The following is a 6,461-nucleotide window of genomic DNA, read 5'->3' on the forward strand; positions in this document are numbered from 1 at the left end:
GACTGGGATTCTGTTTCAGCGCCCGCAGGTCTGGGAGGGTGTTGGGGAGCTGCTCTGCCCCTGCCTCTACCGCAGAGGCCAGGGAAGGGAATGAGATTGCTTTTCAGAGTGGGCCCATTTTCTAGTTGAGGCTTTGCTTGTCTTTTAATCCTCACAGCACTATTGGGTAAGTTTTATTAAGTCTACCTTACAGTTAATGTAACTGAGGCTCAGAGAGGTTGTGTAATGTGTCCAAGGTAACACAGCTTATGAAGAAGCAAAGGCAGGATCTGAACTCAGATCCTTGATTCCTGAGCTCTTGCTGTCTCCACCACACCATGGGCAAGAGAGTCTTACCCTTTTAAATGTCTGCCTCACCTACCTGCACAGGGATAGGGGGTGCTCAAAAATGTTTGTTGTGTGACTGAATGATCTTTGTAAGTTCCACTTTCATGGCCTGAATAGGCAGGGAAGGGAATATAGCAAAAGGGCTCCATTTTGGGCTAAGAAACTCAAAGTAGGTTTTCTCGAGGCTTGTGTCCCTGGGCACTCTAAGGCTCTAGAGTCTACATGACTGGTCTTTAGATTCTTAGTCAGCAGAAAGGACTAGAGGGGTGTGTTTGCGTATAAAAGTGATGAATGTGAGTGTAAAAAAGTTTGTGTGTATGCATGTCTATAGAGTTTATGTGTCTGCTGCATCTGTGTACGAATGTGTGTGATATGTGAGTGTGTGCAGGTGTGTATTTTGAGGGTCTGTCTGTGTGAATATGCATTACATGTGTGTATGTGTGCAGGTGAATGTGTGCATATGTGCACATGTGTGATGTCCCAGGGGAGCCTGAAGACTCCTTTGAAGACATCTGTGACTTGCTCAAATGTCTGGTATGACTGACAGGCTCTGGAGGTGGTCTATAAGGGTGAGGTCGAGGCCAGGAGAGGAAGGCTGTTTCTGCTGGGCTGGGTAGGGTCCTGGGGAGCCTGGCCAGTGGGTGACTTTGCCCTGCTAGGCCCAGGGGGATGGCAACAGGGGCCCAGACCTGAGGCTGGCCCAAGTCTGGGTCCTGAGGCCTTCATGCGGGGCTTGAGTTGGAACTGTTTGGGAGCACTGCTCTGGCCTGGGATGGTGCCTGGATAGTGGACGGTTTAATAACCTCTTCTCTCTCCCACCCTGCTCTCCACAGGTTTTAGCAACTAGCTTCTGACTGTCCTGCAGTTCCTGAGACACACTACTCTGCCTCAGGATGGGAGATCCCTGGAGTCTTTGTGTGCAACCTTCTGATGCTGGGAGGATCGTGCTTCAGGGAAAAGTTCACTCGTCAGCTCCACACAAGGACCAAAGCAACCTCTCTGTGCCTTGGAGCCTGACAAGGCCATGTCTATGTTCTCACTGAATTGGATGCAAACAATTTGTCAGGCCATTAGTGGGGCAAGTTCTTCTGTGAGTCTAACCTCAAGTCCTCTTCTATACTGTATCCAAACAGTCACAGGCTAGATTTGTGAAATGAGAACCTCGCCCTCCCCCTTTCCTGCAGCATGGGAGTAGTTGTTTCTGGCTTGCTGAATAGGTCTGGAGAACAGGGACACCAAGAACATAGGACTAAACCTGCGGGTGGGTCATAGATGGATTCTTTGGGAGGAGGACAATCATCAGTCGCACAGTCTCAGAGAAGGTGTTCAAGACTTAAGTTCCTGCCCTCCTTACAGACAGGAGCCAGAGTGTCTTGCTATCGGGTGGCTGTGTCTGAAAAGTTCAGGCTCCTGGTTCCTGTTCTAGGAATCTTTCTTGTGTTCCATCCGGAGGACCTTAGAATCTGTTGCTGGTCTCTCGGCTTTATGGAGGCAGGGAGGTGGAATGGGGGAGTGTTCCGGCCGGGATGGAGTTCTGCCCCCTTTTTCCTGCAGAAACCTGCAGTGACCTCCTCCTGGCCTTCCTGGCCTTCCTGGCGGCCTGGAGGTCTCTTGCCCACCGCTGCGCTTCCTTCTCCCTCTGCAGGACCCTCAGGCTGCTCTCTTATCTCCACCTCACCTAATTAGGGCCCTTCCTCCTTGCCTTGTGTAGTCAGTCTCTCCTTGCCTGAGCCATCCTTGCCCCTCCCCCTCAGCCCTGTGTAGTCCTGTCCCACGCTCTCTTCTTCTGGGAAGCTCATCTATTTAATCTTCCTGTGCCAGGGTCCCAAAGGGTCCCTTTCTAAACCACTGCTGAGGTGCCTGGGCTACTTCTTGTTTTTTCCTTTCCTAGTTGACTGCCCCCCTCCCTACACCCCCCTGAGGACAGCTGTGACTTCCTTCTCTCCCAGGACCCCTCTGCATGCATCAGCAGGGTCAGAACTGCAGTGGAGAGTGACCAAGACTTCCCTTTTTCTTCTTTTCTGGGAATGGCAGCAGTAATGGCTCTCATCTCGTTGTGGGAGGCAGTGGTGCAGACCCCTTCCGAGACCTCCTCCTGATGTTTGCTCCTGTTTCAGCCTAAGCCCTAGCTCTGGCTGCCTTTGGCCTTGTTACCAGCCTCTGCTAGGCACTGCTTTCCTGGGCCCCCGGGTGGGGGCCTGGCTGTGGTGTATCACTGGCCCCCACAATTTTTCCACTCGGGTTTCTCAGCGTCTGTCTTTTGCTTCCAGACCTCCCTCCACTTGTTCTTTCTCTCACCCAATCTGCACCCAGCCCATGTGTCCCCAGGGCCACAGTCCTTCCAGAATCTTCTTTGCAGAGGTTGGCTTCTGCCTGGGACAGAACGGGTAGAGTGGAGATCCGGGTGGAGACAGTGTCTGGGCTCCTATGAGGCAGCAGGCCAAGTTTGGGACTAGTCAGTGTACTGGCCGCCACCTTGTGGCGGATACTGAGAACTGCAGGATTTGGATCCGTATGCTAAGAGCAGATTCATGGAAAGGGAGAAGGGGATGCAGGAAGGGATGTTCATTATGAGGGCGATGGGCTTCAGCTTTCCAACTGACATTGGAGGCTTCCTCTGTGAGCTTTGAATTCCCAACTGGTAGGAGAGTACAAGCCTGGGAGAAGAGCCAAGTAGCAAGGACACTTCTAGATGGAGAGAGAAAATTGAGATTGACTTTAGGTCTCAAATGGACTGTTATTATCATCCATTGCTAAAAGAAGCCCAGAAAGGGAGACAAGGTAAAACTGAAGCAGGAGGAGTTGAAGTCTGACCTGCAGAAGGACTTCCAAAGTCAGCTCCAAAATGCATTTGAAGTTACTGCATCTCATAGCTGCACAGCTTTTTCAAAACTGATCCCCAACCCCTCAGAGACCCTTTCTTCTCCATGCTTACTGGGTCTATTCAGAAAACCCCAGGTTCCTCAGCCTCCCTACCCCAGTTTACCTGCGTCTCTGTCGAACATCCGTCCATTCTGCAGCACCGGCAATGGAGGGACCACCACGTAGCTAGTGGAGCTGCAGATGGAAAGTCAGCATCCCAAGAAAGTAGGGGAGAGTTCTGAGGGGGTGCAGCTCACTTTGGTTTCTTTTTTCCTACCTCCTTGGATTCTTGGAGGTAAAGAGTTTGGGACCGAGTGATCCACTTCACATAGAATTCTGATTGGGTTTCGGGATTCACCTAAAAGGGAACCTCTGAGTTTCAACTGCGAGCCCTGCTATTCCCTTCTGTAGAGTGGGTATTGTGGAGAGGGAGGGTGGGGTTGTTGTCCCTATCATCCTGGGTCCTTCTGATGTCCCTTAAGGTCTCTTTGCTCCACCTGAACCCTGTGCTCCCTCCGGCTCTCACAAGATCCTTGAGGTTCCTGTGTCTCCCCCACTCCCACAGCCCGACATGTTCCCCGGGGAGCTAAGTCACTGAGACCTCCCCCTCCTGCTGCCTTCCTTTCTCAGCTTCCCCTGGCGCTTTGGGAAGATGCTGGCCTGATGCCCTGGCTCTGCAGGCCCAGCACCCTCCCTCTGAGGTGCCATTCCTCCCCTGCCTCATTTGCTGCCGCTGACCTTACTGAGTTAAATTAAAAAGCAATGTTCTGTGTGCGGCTCCAGCTCTGTGGAGCTTGACTCTGGGAAGACGAAGACAATTACCGGCCTCTCCATCTCCCTCTCGTCTGGCTGCCTTATAATTTTTCCCCCTGCTGCCTGGTATGCAACATTTATGTTTTTAATAACACCAGAATGGTTTTGACCTTGGGAATTCATAGTAGAATGGGCACTGTGAGAGGCCCCGACGTGATTGGCGTCAGTCTCAGGCCCTTGCAGGGAGAAGGCTCTGGTGCCTCCTGGATTCTGGGGAAGGCATGGTAGGGGCTACATCCTGGGGTCTGGGGGTAAATTTCAAAGATCAGGGTGGACACAAAGATACATAGAGAAGAAGGAGGGAAGGGGAACATTTTGTCCTTTTTGGAATGGAAGTTAAAATAAGGTGTTAGAGAGGTTGGACAAGATGTTTTTCTCCTTTGATTTAGAAGGACCAGCCCTGGAGAAATGTTGGGAGATGCAATGAGTGGGGGCCATGAGGAAGGGGTTCAGCTCATTGGCCCACAGATTCCCAGTTGTGCCCACACTTATAACTGGTTCCATTCTTCCTCAGTGTCTCTCTCTGTCTCTCTGTACTGGGGACTGAACCCATAGCCTTCCACTGAGCTATATCCCAGGTCTTTTAAAATATTTTATTTTGAGACATGGTCTTGCTTAGTCACTAAGGTACCCAGGCTGGACTTGAACTTGTGATCCTCCTGCCTCAGCATATCAGAAGAGCAGGATAACAGGCATGCATTATCACTTCTAGCACTTACCTTCTCTCTTGCTCTCTAGCTCCAAAGAGAGTAGAAGGGAGCTCAGCCAGAGGACTGGGGCCATACCGGGGTAGACCTTCCCAGCTGAGTGTGTAGGCAGCAGGGATACAGCCCCCTCCCAAACCCTCCGCCTCGTCCTCTCTCTCTCCTGTGCTCCCTCTCCAGCTGACTGCACTTTTGAGGTTAAAAAAGGACCAGGGGCAGCAAGAAGGATCTGAGAAGAGGGTGGGAAGGTAACAGGGAGGAATGGGAGAGGCACAGAGCAGTGAGGGGCAGAGAAAGCATCCATAGGATGACAGAGCTGGGGACCCTGCATGGCACCCTTCTTCCTTGGTGAAGGATGGTAGGAGAGACCAACACAAGAATGGGAAAGGACATCTGTGTCTGTGTCTTCGAGGAGCCTCTGGAAATAGGGTGAAGAGGACAGTTTATAAATGAAGAGATGTTCCTGTTGCATTCAGGGAGGAGCAAGAGAGGCAGCGTTGTGTGCCTGAGGCTGAGGATTTGCAGAGGATTTACTGCGCTTAGGCAGAGTGCTACATGCTCTGGTTACATATGTAATCACGGGCAAGGGTGCAGTTTGGCATCGTTTTTTTTTTTTTTAAATTGTGGGGGCCTGCAGACAGTATGCATTTACTTCAAGCCCAGAAGTCAGTACCATAGGAAGAAGAGTCCTTGCTCTGAGAATCAAGAAAACTTGGTTTCTTCCTCTGATCTCAGTTATCAGCTGAGACTCTTGGGACTGTCACGTCTCAGCCTGTCATTTGCTGCAGGGTGAAGGAAACACCACAGAGCCCTTCCCTGCCAGCAGCTTCCGTGCTGGGGGTCCAGGGAAAGGAAGTGGGGAGGTCTAGGGTGGGTGATGCCATTCCAGGGGCACCGGAGAAAAGAGGCTGGTGGAGAAGTGTGCAAGAACGATTTCCTGACTTCACGCATATATGTGTTTTTGCTCAGGCTAGAGTGTCTCAGTCGGAGCAGCCCCGCGTGGCCTTGATCCATCCCAGACAAGAGTCCGGGGTTTCTGCCTGGCTCCGCAGGGGCGGCTGTTTTTTTGCCGCCCTCCTGTGGCCACCGAATCCCTAGCAGATCGCTGCTGTAAAGAATAAACTCGAGTTCGCAGAGCTGGGCCCTGCCCCCTGGTGGAAAATTGCATGTATTACAAGAAGCGATCTTGAGTTTCCAACAGCATCTTTTTGCTTCAACCGTTTCTAGAGTCCATGACCTCTTCAAGGATGGAAAGGACTTCCTGAGACATAACCTTCTATATTTTTGCCTAAAGTTTGAAGTTCTGGGTTTGGAAAGCACACTGTGGAGACAAGGCGTTGAGACTGAGTAGAAGACGATTTTTTTTTCCTCCTTGGGTTTATCCACAAACCCAGGTTTGTGGGGTTGTGGACTTTTCCAAGAAAGAAGTCAGGGTCTAGTGACATTCCTGGAGGAAACAGGTCTGGAGCAGACCAGGCATTATGCATCCAGGTTTCTTTGAAGTTGCACCTGAGCTCAGTCCATCAGCGTCAGCCAGGAGATGGATTGGCAGGAGCCAGGAGGCAAGAGACAAGGATGATGGAGGGAGATGGCATATTTGACAGATGCTGACAGGGCTCGTTATTTGCTAGCTCTGGAATCCCCTCCCACCCACCCGGCTGCCCTTGGCCCTCCCCTGCTAGTACTCAATGCTCATTAGTGACTGTCTGTCTTTGAGGAGGGACCAGGCAGCATTGGAGTAGACCAGGGAGGGAG

The 6,461-nt window shown here is 51.5% G+C and overlaps 1 long non-coding RNA gene across 4 annotated transcripts in view; it reads left to right on the forward strand.

Annotated features, from left to right (window-relative positions):
* LOC111758596 (uncharacterized) overlaps positions 1–4,111 on the forward strand; it is a 5,660-nt gene extending 1,549 nt beyond the window's left edge. For all 4 annotated transcript variants that reach the window (XR_010049296.1, XR_010049297.1, XR_010049298.1 and 1 more), the window contains one exon: positions 1,161–4,111. This is a non-coding gene — a long non-coding RNA (uncharacterized LOC111758596). The remainder of the gene's footprint in view (positions 1–1,160) is intronic.
* Positions 4,112–6,461: the final 2,350 nt, after the last annotated feature.

This window comes from Cavia porcellus, unplaced genomic scaffold (genome assembly GCF_034190915.1).
Source record: "Cavia porcellus strain 051 isolate PalLab524CR breed Dunkin Hartley unplaced genomic scaffold, mCavPor4.1 scaffold_8, whole genome shotgun sequence".
NCBI classification, from domain to species: domain Eukaryota; kingdom Metazoa; phylum Chordata; class Mammalia; order Rodentia; family Caviidae; genus Cavia; species Cavia porcellus.